Here is a 13965-nt window from a genome sequence, read left to right on the forward strand (position 1 = left end):
GCTGTGATCAGCAAAGAAACAGTCGTCACTCACTCAGCTGGGATGTCTGGTCATTTTTGTGGTTTGGATCACATTCATCTTTTGTCTGCATTCAGACTTGATTATCGAGTGGTCTTGATTTTCGTCTTGATCCCTCATGGTCCTCGAGGGGCCCTGTCTGATGCTGGTGATCTATGATGCTGCTTCTGCTTAACGGGAGTGCACGGGGGCCCAGGCTGGGGGGTCGGGCCGCTCCCGGCTGTGTGTAGGGGCTGCGTTTCTCTTTCTCAGCGTGGAGCCTGGGAACGCCGGACACCTCACACAGGAGACCTGTAACTGGATAAATGTCAGCTGTGCCTTGTCTGTGGGCCCCAAGGCCGCAGAGAAGTTCAGCTGAGAGAGAAGCCAAGAGCCTCTGGAGTCAGGCCTGGGTTCAGAATCTACCTCTGTTCAAGCTCTTAGATCACCTTCCTCCTTCCAACTGCACCCACCCACGAGTACTTAGCGAATGCCTACTGTATGCCAGGGAGGGGAGCACCCACCCACGAGTACTTAGCGAATGCCTGCTGTATGCCAGGGAGGGGAGCCTTGGGCGAGAGCCTTCACCCTCTGGACTCAGTCTCGGTTCAGCCCAGTCACTCAGTCACGGCCGACTCTCTGCGACCCCATAGCCTGCAGCATGCCAGGCTTCCTTGTCCATCACCAACTCCTGGAGTTTGCTCAAACTCATGTCCATCGAGTCAGTGATGCCATCCAACCATTTCATCCTCTGTCATGCCCTTCTCTGCCTTCAATCTTTCCCAGCATCGGGGTCTTTTCTAATGAGTCAGCTCTTCACATCAGGGGCCAAAGTGTTGGAGTTTCAGCTTCAGCATTAGTCCTTCCAATGAATATTCAGGACTGATCTCCTTTAGGATGGACTCGTTGGATCTCCTTGCTGTCTAAGGGACTCTCAAGAGTCTTCTCCAACACTACAGTTCAAAAGCATCAATTCTTTGGTGCTCAGCTTTCTTTATAGTCCAACTCTCACATCCATACATGACCACTGGGAAAAAAACCATAGCCTTGACTATACGGACCTTTGTTGGCAAAGTAATGTCTCTGCTTTTTAATACGCTGTCTAGGTTGGCCATAGCTTTTCTTCCAAGGACTCAGTTTACCTCTCTAGAAAATGGGAAGAAGGTTGGTCTGTAAGATTAACTACTATCTCCCAGGGTTGCTGTGAGGTTCACTGAAAATCTGTGTGGAGTGTCTCAAGCATGGTCTGGAGCATGCCATCTATTCTTCCCAGGGGCCCCTGCCTCTCCTGACCACCCCGGCCTTGCGGGCCCTCAGTTGGTGGGAAAGAAGGAGAAGAGGCACGTTCCAGGTTTAGCCTGCTCGGGGGAGGGAGTCCCAGGGACCTGAGATGCCAGCTGGTAGCCGAGCAGGTCTGGGGCTCACCAAGCAGGAGGAGGGCCTGGCCCCTGCGGTCTGCGTGCTCAGCTGCTTCCTGGGGCTGGACCATGTGGTAAGCGGGGTGGGAGTGGCGACCCCACATCTCAGGGTTTCCCTGAAGAGAGCCCAGGTACCCCAGATCTGCCCAGGTACCAGCTCCACCTGGCTGCACCGTGGTCTGGATGCTGCCTGTTCTTGGGCCTAAATCTGTGCCCTATGGGGGCGCCTTCCCTGGCCTTCTGCAGAGCAGTGGTGGCAATCGCTTACCGGGGCCTGGGAGGCTGTGAGGGTGCCGGGTGTGGGGGTGGAAGACAGCATGCCCTGTCCTGCCCTCTCCTGGTTGTGGAGGAGGGTGGTGACAGAGGAGGGCATGAGGCCAGTCCCGGAGGAAGCATGTGTATCTGCCAGAGGTGGCAGAAGGGAAGGCCCATTGCAGGGCCTCAGTGGTGTGGCAGATGGGGGCCTCCATAGATGGGGGCATCCATAGATGGGGGCCTCTGCAGATGGGGGCCTCCACAGCTGGGGCCCTCCAGATGGGGCCTCCACAGATGGGGCCCCCGCAGATGGCCTCCACAGCTGGGCCCCACTGAGGGTTGTGTGGGGTGTGCACGTGCGGTGATGGGGCTCTGGCACCTGGGGAGGAGCCCCTGCACTTCTGTCCGTGTGGTGCCCCCACAGTGGTGGGTGGGTCTCAGGAACAGCCTGGGCTGAGGATTTGAAATAGCTGGGGTCGACGCTCAGAAGAGCGACCTTCTGGCTGTGTGTCCGTGGCCGGGTTGCTCGCCTTCTCTGAACCTCCTTCATTCACTCCACAAGCGTCACTTGAGCTCTTGCCGCGTGGCAGGCATTGGGAAGACAGGGACGGACAAGTGAGAGAGAGTCCAATCCCCCAGGCAGCCACCAGTCTCACCTGAGCGTCCCCATTTTTGAAGTGGGGGTGGCAACGCCTGTCTCCCAGATCGTGTGTGCCAAGGGCAGGGCCTTGGGTCTCAGTGGTCCGTGGAGACTGGTTTTCCTCCTCGTCCTGGAAACCTTGGAGCCGCACCCCTCCTTCCAAAGGACACAGCTCTCAGCTGGTGGGGGCAGGGGCCAAGGGGGCCCCTTCAGGTGTGACCCAGCGCCCAGATGGCCCTTGTCCTGCTCCGTGGCCTGGGGAGCCAGTGGCAGAGGCAGGCGGGCCGGGGTGGAGGAGGTGGGGGCCTGGGATCCCGAGAGCCTGGCGCCTTCCCGGCACCAGCGCAGGGAAGACGTGGGCTAGGTGCAGGCCTGGAGCATAGAGAGTCTCTGTGGGCCCCCCGCTCACCCCCAACCCCACCCAGGACGGGTACAGGTGAGGGACAGACAGAACTCCTCTAACGAGTCGGGGCACCCTCTTCTCCCGGGGCGGGGCTCCGGGGAGAGGGCTGGGGAGAGGGCAGCGGAGGCGGCTGCCAGTTTCCCACCGGGCTGCTGTTTACACCCAGGCGGTGAGCTGGCTCTTGGCTTCGCTGCCTGCTCACCTGGCCAGGTGTGTCAGGAGAGGTGGCCGGCAGCTCCATCGGCACCAGCGCTCTGACCCTGCTGGGTCTGGGCCAGGAGTGGTGGCAGCGGAGGAGGACTCTAGGCCCCCGCTTACAACTGAGCGTCTGATTTTTCTCACCGCCTGCTTTCTGACGTGGGCCGACGGCAACTCCTCTGAGTCTAAGGAGCTGCAGATCCTCTTGTTGGGGGAGGCGGGTAGTGCCTCAGGCGCCCTGGGCCGGCCAGGCAATCCCACTGGGGGAGCTGGTGACCTCTCTTCCGCACCCATGGACTTGGGGTGGGGGGTGCATCTCTACAAGGGCAGCTGCTAGCTGCTGGCCCAGAGGCAGGTGAGGAGGAAACAGGCCGCAGCTCATGCAGGAAAGATGCAAGTGAGGCCCAAGAGGGTCGGAATAGTCAGGGGGGGCCGGCTCAGCAGAGAGGCTTGCAGTTGCTGACCGGAGCCGTCTCAGGGCCAGCCTTGGACAGCAGTGCGGAGACGGTCCAGCAGAGACGGAGGAGGGGCTGGGAGTCCGGTCCCCTCTCCTGACACCAGCTGGAGGGCACATGGATCCCGTTCCAAACCCACCCACCCACCTGTTCCCTTCCACGTCCCAGCCATAGTCATGGAAAGAACCAGGCTTGGGAGCTGCTTGGTCAGAACTGTGCAGCAAACCTCTTCAACCTCTCTGAGCCTCAGTTTTCCTCTTCTGTATGATGGGCAAAGTGTATCTGCCTCTCAGGGCCCATGTGAAGCCATATGATGTCACACCAGCGGTCAGATTGTTGTTGTTCAGTCGCTCAGTCATGTCCGACTCTTTGTGACCCCATGGACTGCAGCACGCCAAGCCTCCCTGTCCATCACCAACTCCCGGAGTTTACCCAAACTCATGTCCATCGAGTCGGTGATGCCATCCAGCCATCTCATCCTCTGCCATCCCCTTTTCTTGCCCTCCATCTTTCCCAGCATCAGGGTCTTACCGATGAGCCTTCACATCAGCCAGCTGTGCCAGGCAATTTGTATCTGCCACGCATGGTTTAATTTATTCCTCTCGTCAGCTCTCTGAGGCAAGCGTCATTATAGCCCCATTTGACAGTCAAGGAAGCTAGGGCTTAGAGAGTCCAGGGAGACACGCGGTGAGCTGGGAGAAGGGAGGCCCGTGGCCACTCCTGTTGCTCTCAGAGGGCAGAGGAGGGAGGCAGGGGCTTGGGTCGGGGCCTGGACGTGTGGCAGCTGCAGGAGAACAGACCTGCAGTGCGGTCCCGGGCTGCAGCTGGCCCCCTCGGAGGGGTGTCTCACCATCCAGACAGGGGTTTCCTTCCAGCCACCTTCCCGACTTTCATTTTCCGCAGCAAAGGGTCCCAGCTGCACGGCTGGCTCCCTAGTGACACGGACTGGCACCCAGGCCCCCCACCCCCAGCTAAGGTTCTGCTCGCAAGGATGGCCTCGGCTTCTCAGTCCTTGCCCCAGGGGACACCGCCTCCTCCCAGCCCCTCTGCTGTCCAGGCCAGAGCCCTGCCTCCATCCTGTGCACGTTCCCTGCTTCCTTGGGCTCCTGTAGCCCTGGTCTAGGCATCCTCTGTCCGGGGCACTGATGCTGGGGCATCCAGAGAGGGGGGGGAGGGGTTCTGTTTTGGCCCAGTTCTGACCTCACTTTCCTTTTAGGGGCAAAGAGCAAGGTGCAGGGACTTAAGGCGCCATCAGCACACAGCCTCGGAGGAGGAGCTGGGAGTGGACCCCAGGGAACCCACTCTGGTGCCCCACGTCCACCCCCACTCACTCAGCCTCTGCTAAGCCCCGCCGCCCCTTTTCCAGACCCCCGCTGCCGCCCAACCTGCGGCCTCCAGTCTACCCCTTTCAGAAGCCACATCTGGACCATCTCCCGCCCCTCTGCTGAACCATCAGCGGCTCCGCTGCGCTTCCTGGTGACGTGCTGGCTCCTAGCGCCCTCCCAGTGGTGACTGGCCAGGCCACGAGCCAGCTGGGCTTGGTGCCTCCTCCCGGCCCTGCGTCCAGAGTGAGGGGGGCAGCAGTTCCCCATGAGTCGCCAGGAGACCCCTCACATGCTCTGGGTCCCACCTGGGCAGTCCAGCAGAGCCCCGCCCAGGGCTGAGTCCTCCCCCTGGAGACCCCTAGGCCCCTGGAAACCAGAGCTGGTGAGCGGGTGGGCAGCCTGTGAAAAGCTCCCTGCCGCGCAGGCGCGCACCGGCCCTGCTGGGCACCCCCGGCCCTCTCCTCCCCAAGCAGGTCCCCTTCCAGGGAGCAACGAGCCGACCAGCTGCCTCCTGGCAGGTAGGCTTGAGGGGCAGGGCGGCGAGGCCTCATTTCCGTGTAACTCCACCTCCCGGTAGGGAGGCCTCCGCCCCAGGGCCCACCCCACGTGCCGGCCGCCCCCCGCAGGTTGCTTTCCGGCCTGGGCCCGGCTCAGCCTCAGGGCTGCGGGTCACGTAGCCAGGCTCGTTCCTCCTCTCGGGCCGGGCTGCTGAGCACAGCGGTTTCCTGCCGGGAGCACACAATGAGGCCTGCCGCGCGGGACCCACCCGGGGAGGCGTGCCCGCCAGTGCTTAGCGCGGCGACCTGGCACAGGCGACGCCCTCTCCGAGCCTCGGGTGTCCTGGTGAGAAGTGAGGGGTGAGACAAGGTCACGGGAGGCCCCTCTCCCACGATGATAAGAGAAACGCTCCGTGAGCCCCGAGTGTGCGTCCTCACGAACACCGCAGAAGCTGGCGCCCAGCGAGCGCACAGCCACACTGAGCCCGGCTCCGCGGCCCCGCTCCCCCTCCGCGGTCCAGCCCCGCTCCGCGGCCCGGCACCCTTCCGTGGTCCGGCCTCCCAGAGCTTCTCCTGCTGCTCAGAGGTCTGCGCCCCGCGCCAGCCCCACGCCAGCCCCACGCTCAGCCCGTGTCTCCCCCTCCTCCCCCCAGAAGGCACCCAGCCCAGATGGGTTGAGCACGAGAGGCATGTTGGTCCAGATCCGATCAGAGGGACCTGGCCTGCGGTGACCCGAGTCTGCGGACCCCGGGGGGCAGTGGGACAGAGGGTTAGGGCGACGTTGGAAGCGGAACTGAAAACGGAAGTGAATTGAGGCGGAAGGGAGAAATGAAAGCTGAAAACGGCCGCAGGGGCAGACGGAACCCGCCACCTTGGGACCAAGAACCGTGTGACAAGTCCCCAGCCAGGGGGTTTCCAAGCCTGGGAGCCCAGCATCTTGCAGTTAACTCCTGACCCCCGCCTGTCTTCCCCTCCACAGGACCCTCAGCCTCGACAATCCCTTATTTGTCTCTGGATTTGGACCCGGCTTTGTGACCCAGAGCCTAGGCCCCAGGGCCTGACCATGAACCAGAGCCTCCCAGTGGCCGGGAGAGGGGATGTGGCCACACTCTCCAGGTGACAGCGCTCCAGGATGGACCCCAGAGCCCCCTGGCCTGACTCTGCCGAGGATCAGGGTCTGCACAGGGGGTTCCTGGGAGATCGGGCCCCAGGGAGGGTCTTCCTCAGAGCAGGGCAGGTGTCTGTGGATGAGGAGACAGCTTTCCGCCTGGACGCTGAGGCTTCCCTGAGGGTAGGGGTCGTAGCTACGGTCCCCACGGCAAGTCTCCCCCACGGCATGTCTCCCCCTCCTCAGGCTCAGTGTCCAGAGCCTGACAACGCCCCTGCCTCCTCACCAGCCCTCCAGGATTAGAATGGACCCTGGTGATGGTCAGCCATGACCTGCATCCTGTCCCCCGTCAGCCACTCAACTCTAAAGCTCAGGGTCCCCAGAAGGATCAGCCCTGGACGAAGCCCCAGCGATGCATCCTCGCCTCTTGCCTCCGGTCTTCTCCTCCTGACGTGGAGCGTGGCCGCCCTGCTCTCCTGGGCAGATGGCACGCAGGATTCCGGCACTCATGTCTGAGTTTCCTCAGCCGTACGAAGGTCCTTAAAATAACCCCCGCTCCCTAGGTCAGTTGTTGTTTAGTTGGTAAGATGTGTCAGACTCTTTCAATCCCATGGCCTGTAGCCCACCAGGCTCCTCTGTCCATTGGATTCTCCAGGCAAGAGTACTGGAGTGGGTTTCTGTGCCCTCCTCCAAGGGATCTTCCCCATCCAGGAATCGAACCCGTGTCTCCCACATGAGCAGGCGGATTCTTTACCACTCAGCCACCTGGGAAGCTCCTAAGCTTTTAGGACCAGAAGGACAACATGTATGGGAACCTCCACCCAGGGAGGTGCAGGATCCTGAGGACTTTAATAATTGTTAACAGGATTGACTTGCCGTCCCTCTGCATGCCTGTTCCTTCGCCTCTGCCTCCCTGCACTTTTGACTTCCTTATCTCATGGTTGCCACCGCCTCAGGCATCCAAGCCTGCTGGAAGAGCCCTCGGTCCTCAGACAGACCCTGCCCCAGAGCCACTTGCTCTCACGCCACCACAAGCCTCTCCCCAGATCAGCTTCTGCCTCTCCCAGCAGGCCTTGCTGGGCCTCCTCCGTCGGACGGCCCAGGGCCGAGGTCATCGTGAATCAAGGGAATTGGGACCCGGGTGGTAGGGCCTGTGGGAGGACAGGAGCAGGGTCCTGGGACCTGCATGTTGAACCTGCTTCCCAGTGGGTTCTGCTGCCCACTGTCCTGCCAGCTGGAACAGGAGTGTCTCACCCATCAGCTGAGTCCTGGGGGCCCCTCTGTCAGCTCTACCCTGACCTGGTTACTGCCACTCCCTGCACTGTGAAGAAACACTCCCAGAGTGTCTGTTTCTCCCCCGACTCACCCCACCTGCTTCTTGGGCCGCAAAGGCAGGAGTGGGCAGGGCAGGGCTGGGCAGGGCTGCAGAGACCAGCTGGGCTGTGTTTGTGTTGGGGGTTTTCCTCTTTAGCTGGTTTTCTAGATAAACAACCTGGGAGGCTGTGGGGCCAAAGCCAGACCCACCCCATTATGGGACTGGAGGGGTCACAGTGGAAGAGGCGGGCATCCCAGAGCCAGGCTGTCTTAAGGAATCCTGCAGCTCTGTGATGCAGAAGCTATTACCCCATTTTACAGAGGAGGAGACTGAGGCTCAGAGAGGCCCAAGGACATGCCCAGGAGCACACAGCTGGGGAGGGAGCTGGGAGGGGTGACTCAGCAGGGAGCCGAGTCTGGGGCTGCCGCACTGGGCCCCCAGCTGCTCTTTCCTCGACCCTCCTGCCTCACCACGTCTCTCCTCCCCATTCTGTGCTCCTGCCCGCCTCAGGCAGCCTCTTTCCTCTCCAGGAGGCGGGTCCTCAGCCTGTCCTCACCGCTCTGCTCCTAAGTGGATGCAAACCCCTCGTGGCTTCACCGGTCAAGGTGCAAACTGTCCAGACTGGGTCAGAACAGCAACGTGTAAGAGGCTGGCCCAAGTCACGACCTGCTCTCAGGTGTCACCCGCGGCTAGCTCTTTCGTTCTCACAGCAGCTGTGTGAAGCGGGTGCAATTATTACTCCCATTTTACAGGCGAGGAGCACGAGGCCCGGAGGGGCAACCTGCCTGCGGGTGGCACAGCCAGGATTCAAGTCCAGACAGCCCAGACGCTTCTCCACAGTCTCCGCCTGGCAGTCCAGCCCAGACCGCTGACCTCCTGCTTTCTCCTGGGCCCCCGGCCCGGGGGGTCACTACCCCTGCCCGGCCCTGCCACGCTGCCCATCGCTCGCTTCAAGTGCCCACCGCTGCCCCATCGCGAGGTCGGGGGTCTCTCAGGCCCCTTTCATGCGTCCGCGCTGCGCGGTGCAGGTCCGCGCTCAGAGGGACAGGGCGAGCTCGGTCTCCGCTTCCCCACAGCGCCCCCTGCTGGTCACAGCGAACGCTGCCCCGGGACCCCCGGCTCAGGCCAGGCCCCACCGCCCTAGGAGCCCTCTGGGTTTACAGAGGCCCTTCCTTCCAGCAAGCTCAAAGCACTTTCCCATCTGTGATCTCCCTGGCCAGGGCCCAGCCTCAGGAGTGTGGGAGGGCTCAGCATTTCTCTGCCCACTTTACAGAGACAGACCAAGGCCTGGAGACATACGGGGCGAGCCCCAGCGTGCTGCTGCAGATCCAGAGAAGAGCTCTTTGCTCCAACCTTCTCAGCTACAGATGAACAAACTGAGGCCCAGAGGGGAACAGGCTTACCCAAGTGATACCTGGGCTAGAGCCCTGGGGTCCTAAACACTGTCCAGGGCTTTCCCACGACATCAAGATCTCTGCCTGCACCTCAGCTAGACTCGGCCAAGTCATTAAACGCAACGAGCCTCTGTTGTCCTGGGTGTAAAACCAACCCCGCTTCTCGCTCTGCCTGCCTCCCAGGGGACAGGGAGATGGGGGACAGTCATGACCGGCTGAGGTCTGGTGAGGTGAGAGAGAAGGCGGTGACCCCTCAGCGCACATTTCAGTAGGACCCCACGCCTGCCGTAGACACGGCACAGGCCAGTGCGTGGATGTGCTGCCCATGTCCTGCCCCCACCGACTGCTCAGAGAATCAAGGGCGGGAGGGAGGAAGTGGTGACTGTCTCACCCTGCGTCTCAACTCCTGACCCTTGCGGTGCCCCTCCTCGCACGTCTCACCATTTGTCAATTTATTTATTCCAGTGACTTGTTCTTATCTGCCTTCTCTGCCAGACTCTAAACCAAGTGTCAGCAAACTTTTTCTGCAAAGGGCCAGGTAGCAAATATTTTTAGCTTTGAGAGCCATGGCATTTCTGCTGCAAGAACACAATCGTGCTGCTGTCAGGCAGGGCGGCCATACATAAACAAATGAGCACAGATGTGTTTCCATAAAACTTTATTTTAAAACGATGGCCAAGGGCCAGATTTGGCCCATGGATCATAGTTTGCTGACACCTACTCTAAACTCCAAGACAGCTGGGACCTGTCTGATTACTCTCAACTGTATACCATTATCTGAGCAGACAGCACATTGCTGATGCTGATTTGATCAATATTTGACGAAGACATGAATAAGGAGGGACACAGGGAAGGCCTCTGCGGCTGAGACTCGAGGGATGGATACAGGGGACATGAACTAATCGAGGGAAATGCACAGTCTGTGCAAATGTCCAGAGGCGGGAATAGGGGCAGACTTCGGGACGGGCATGCCTGGAGTCTCCCGCCTGCCCCAGCACGGCCACAGCTCGGGCCCATCTTGTAAGGTTACTGGAAGGATTAGTTAAACAGGACAGGACTGGGAGGGTCTCAGTACAGCAGCTGGCATACGGGAAGGCCTCAGCTGCCATGAGTACCATTGTTGTTGTTATTAACCCAAACATACCCACCTGCCCCCCAAGCCCACACCAACGGCCCCCTGAAATCAGGAGGCTCTCCCACACTGGGGGTGTGCCTCTGATGCTCATGAGAACGGCCCCTGAAACAGCTGGGGGACGGCTGTCCTGATGCAAGAGACACCTCACCCCGCTGGTGCCTCCTCAGTGCCCCGAGCTGTAACTGATCCTCCTCCATCAGACTGGGGCCATATTCCCTGTCCCTCCCCCGTCTAGTCCCCCTGGTCGCCTGGAGGGACTCCGACCTGTCATCTCAGTCCAGCTGGAAGCCCCCCCAATCTCGAGCCTGGAGCTGAGAGTGCAAAACTCTGAGGTCAGCTTGCGGCCTTTCCTCTCACTTCCCTGACAGGCTGGTCTCCAGGACCCCTAGGCAGGGCCTGACCTCCAGAGGAAGTCCCTGGCACCTGAAGCCTCCAGGTGGAGCAGGCAGTCCCTCCAGCTGCAGGGTTCCAGGCCCAGCTGTGCTCCTAAATGGCCTTGGTTGGCTTCCCAGGCCTCGGTGTCCACATCTGTACAGTGGGAATCAGGACCAGGTAACGTGAGCTCAGGAGTGTTGCTGGCCTAAATGAAGACTGTGTGCAAATCTGGTCAATGCAGCCTTGTATTCTGAGGCATGGAAGGGAGATAACTTTGTGCTAATAAAAAGGCACCCTGGGACTTCCCTGGTGGTCCAGTGGCTGAGACTCTGTGCTCCCAATGCAGGGGGCCTGGGTTCGATCCCTGGTCAGGGAACTAGATTCCACATGCCACAACTAAGACGTCACATGCCACAACTAAGACCCAGCAGAGCCAAAAAAAAAAAAAAAGGGCAGCCCTTACTAGGGCAGACCCAGCCCGTGCCAGAGCCCAGGGCTTGCTGACCAGAGCACAGGCAGGGTTTCCGTGTCCTTCTGCTTGGCTGGGCCCCCTCGTGCAGAACACACCACGCACAACCTCACACAGTGGGTGAGTACGAGTCGCTAAGCTCCCGTACTTTCCAGGTGAATTGGCCTTGGAAAGTTAATGACAGCCGTGAAGAATGAGGCTGTCTCAGGCTGCCCCCTGGTGGTCAGATAGCGCATGACACACACGGCCCGGAGGCGCATCTCAGGGGAGCCTTAACCCGCCTTTGTCCCTGCAGGGGCCTCCTCCCGCCGGCAGAGTCAGGGTACCAGCCTCGGAGCCCTGAGAAACGGGTCCTGTCATGGAGCAGCTACTGTAGGCCAGGCCTGGGCCGGGCACTTTAGAGATGAGCTCAGTGAACCGCGCTCACTCACTGGGCCAGGGCCGGCCTCACCCGAGTATCACGGGCGCCCGTCGCAGCAGCTCCTCTGCCACCTGGGAGCCCGGTGCGGACTTACCGTTTCCGTCTTCCGGTCCCACCCAGTCATGAGGGAGGAGGCGGAGCTCTCACTAGGCACCCCACTCTGGCTGGAAGCCGCCTGCCCGATGCTGGATTGCAGAGCAGGCACCGTCTGAGGTCAGCTGTGGGCTTTTTGCCCAGGCGTCTCAGAAAGGCCCCCAGCCCTGGTCCTCAGGACGCCTGGGTCAGGCTGGGCCTCCAGAGAGACAAGGAGCTGTACTGGGGGCCTCATCCGGGCCTCGACAGCCCCCAACCCGCGCCCAAGGGGTGACTGGAAGGGAGGCTGGCTTGCAGATGGAGAAGGAGGATGGGGCTTCCCAAGGCCCTCTGGATGAAGATGAGATCCCAGCACCTGGGGATCCGGGCCCACGGCCTGGCCAGCTCTGCCACCCCACCAGCTCACCCTCTGCGCGCCAGCCACACAGGCCTGGCAGGGAGGGAACGGTGCAGGGCAAGGGGAGCCACACGCAGAAATAGCTAGGTCAGGGAGGCCAGTGGTGCACAGCCGTTCCAGCTGAGCGTGGCAGGAGAAGAGCTGGAAGGCCAGCTCGCAGAAGAAGAAACAGACTCGTCCTGCTGAGAATCGGACCCTTCCTCCCTTCTCCACACCATTGCCCACGCCGGTCTCTGCCAGGCTGGGTCCCACACACCTTCCATCTGTGGACTTATCACTGTCACCTCCGCTGGACGCTCCATCCACCTGAGAGACCAGATCAAGTCCTCCTCTTCCACCCTCTCAAGAGCTCTTGTCTAGAACCTTCCAGGGCGGTGGGTCTCAATTTGCCTGGGCTGTTATCAGGTTAATGCCAACCTCCCCCACCAATCTGTTCTCCCTTCCCAGGGAATGTGTCTCTATCACCACCCCACAGCTCCGGGTACATAGTAGGTCTCTGGGAGTATCTGCAGGATGAAGGAGAGTGAAATCAGACAGCCCTGGCTGCAACCGCTTTCTGGATGTGTGGCCTCGGAGAAGTCTCAGGTTCTGTCCTCTTTCCGCTTATCCAGCTCTGTCTTTCCTGAGAAAACCGGTGTTGAGGAGATGTCTGAGGCTGGGAGGTGGGCACCTCCAGTCTGAAGTCTCATCCTCCCCCACTGGACCCTGGGTGTCATAGATGCCAGTCCCTGTGGGCCCGTCAGCACCCTGCCTCCGAGTCTTTGTGGACATGGAGCCCTCCTTCATCTCTGCATGCCAACATCCCTCTTAACCTTCAAACTTCCACTGCGGGCTCACCCTTGCCTTGACACCGTCCTCCTGACCCTTGGCAGAAGCAGCTCTCCCCCGACCACCCCTCGCTGGCGTGGGGTGCCCCTTACTTATGCACGTGGCTCCCCCGCACTGCGCCGTTCCCCCTCCTGGGACTGGGCGGGGACTGAGTCCGACTCATCCCTAACCTCCCGTTGGTTGACCTCTCTCCCACCAACGCCGCAGTGTCTCCTCTCCATGCTCCAGCGCCCGCCCAGGGCCAGGCACTGAGCATGGTGCACGTTCACTGTCCACCAGGAGCGGCGGGGCAGGCCACGCAGAGGGGTGCTGGCTGGACCCCCCAAGCCATGTCGGGAGAGCACAGCTGGCATGCTCCTCTGGCCCCTCTCCCACCAGGAGCCCCCCTCCCCCATGCATGGCTGGGGGTGGGGGGTGGAAAGTCACCCAGGCAGATGGGCTCTGGGCTGAGCCGGAAAAGGACAGCCTGCCCCGGGGGAAGGACAGCCACACATCTTGGCGCTGTTGGGGAATCGTCCGCTTCAGCAGAATTCCAAGGACTGGGAAGGTGAATGTGGGTGTGCTGGGGGCGGCCCACCCCCTGAGGCCCAGTTTCAGCCGAGGGCCAGGGCTGGGCTGACGGGCAGCAGGCCTGCGTTCCAGTCCTCACTCGGCCACCAGCTGGCTGTGTGACCTTGGGCAGGCCCCTGCCCCTCTCTGAGCGTCCATCTGGACAAGGAGAGCAGCAGTCAGTGGAGAGCTGACCAGCGTGAATGCTGAGGCTGGGCTGGCCAGAGCCCCACCCTGGACATGTCTCTGGCTGGGAGCAAGCGACCTGGGGTGGCACACTGCCCAGCCTCCCTGCGGGCCTCTGTCTCAGGCTGAAGGGGTGCCGTGGGCTCCCCAGGCACCCTCCCCCGTGAGTCTGGCATCCCCGCTGCCCCCAGAGCGGTGGGCCACCAGCAGGGAGCCTCCGAGGCTGTGACCCAGCGTCCTGCGTCAGGGTGAGTCACAGCCCTCCCTCCAGCCGGAGCCAGGCGCCCCATGCTGGGAGGAAGAGAAAGGACCCCCCCCTCCCCAGCCTGGGCCGCAGAGCACAGACGGGGCCTGGCTGCAGGCGGAAGGGCGAGGGCACATGGCGCATGGCGGGTCAGAGCTCCCCTCCAGAGCAGGCTCGGCGGCAGGCTGGGGGTCTGAGGCAGGCAAGGCATGGCGGCCTGGAGCAGCCCAGTCCAAGGGCCGTGCTGGGCTCCAGGACCAGCG

Source organism: Bos indicus, chromosome 2 (assembly GCF_029378745.1).
Source record: "Bos indicus isolate NIAB-ARS_2022 breed Sahiwal x Tharparkar chromosome 2, NIAB-ARS_B.indTharparkar_mat_pri_1.0, whole genome shotgun sequence".
Taxonomy (NCBI): domain Eukaryota; kingdom Metazoa; phylum Chordata; class Mammalia; order Artiodactyla; family Bovidae; genus Bos; species Bos indicus.